Source organism: Schistocerca piceifrons, chromosome 9 (genome assembly GCF_021461385.2).
Source record: "Schistocerca piceifrons isolate TAMUIC-IGC-003096 chromosome 9, iqSchPice1.1, whole genome shotgun sequence".
Taxonomy (NCBI): domain Eukaryota; kingdom Metazoa; phylum Arthropoda; class Insecta; order Orthoptera; family Acrididae; genus Schistocerca; species Schistocerca piceifrons.
The window spans coordinates 142,700,943-142,702,122 of NC_060146.1; the positions used below are offsets into that span (position 1 = coordinate 142,700,943).

The 1,180-nt window shown below is 43.6% G+C and overlaps 1 non-coding gene across 1 annotated transcript; it reads left to right on the top strand.

Moving 5' to 3' along the window:
* The first annotated feature begins 853 nt into the window (after positions 1 to 853).
* On the top strand, positions 854 to 928 carry Trnas-cga. The gene has a single exon. It is a non-coding gene; the product is annotated as a tRNA-Ser (tRNA).
* Positions 929 to 1,180: the final 252 nt, after the last annotated feature.

Below are 1,180 nucleotides of genomic sequence, written 5' to 3' on the forward strand. Positions count from 1 at the left end.
GGTGCGTACTTTTTTTTTGTTTTGTTAGACTGATATTAGCGGAACCACACGAAATATTGCCAACCTCTCCATGTGTACTTCTTCGTGCACTATAAGGTCTACATGAGAAGGGTCGCTGATTTTGTTAGACTACAGCGTGAATAGCCGCAAGTATAAAGTTACACAATCATCACTACATCGTCAGACATCAGTCTTTATTATTCAATCAATTTCACGCACGGAAGTACAAACCTATGTTACAGTTTATTTGGTAAAAGGCAGGTTATGACATTGACATACCAATATCATATTTCGAAAATGTATACACTCTGTCGTTTGATATTAGACCACTTGAATGCAGAAGTCATGCTGAATGTGAAAAGTGGCTTTAATCAGATGTGCATACTGTTCTGACTTGAATGCAGAAGTCATGCTGAATGTGAAAAGTGGCTTTAATCAGATGTGCATACTGTTCTGTTACAGCTTGTTTTGGTCATTTCATTCAAGTCACACACCTGTACATAGAGCACTGAATAGCTGCGAAACCGTACCAGGGCAGCAGAAAGAGTTTGTTGTTCAGACAGCGTAATTATTTTTTAAGAGAAGGGAAATCTAATAATATCTGGGTATTTTTGATTGTACTACACTGGTATCCAAAACTGCAGCAACAAACCGCTACTTCCCCGTACTGTGTCTAATCCACAATATAATCATTCTAATTCAGAATGAGATTTTCACTCGGCAGCGGAGTGTGCGCTGATATGAAACTTCCTGGCAGATTAAAACGTGTGCCGGACCGAGACTCGAACTCAGGACCTTTGGTAGAAGACGAGGTACTGGCGGAATTAAAGTTGTGGGGACGGGGCGTGAGTCGTGCTTGGGTAGCTCAGTTGGTAGAGCACTTGCCCGCGAAAGGCAAAGGTCCCGAGTTCGATTCTCGGTCCGGCACACAGTTTTAAACTGCCAGTAAGTTTCATATCAGCGCACACTCCGCTGCAGAGCGAAAATCTCATTCTGGAAACATCCCCCAGGCTGTGGCTAAGCCATGTCTCCTCAATATCCTATCTTTCAGGAGTGCTAGTTCTGCAAGGTTCGCAGGAGAGCTTCTGTAAAGTTTGGAAGGTGGGAGACGAGATACTGGCAGAAGTAAAGCTGTGAGGACGGGGCGTGAGTCGTGCTTGGGTAGCTTAGTTGGTAGAGC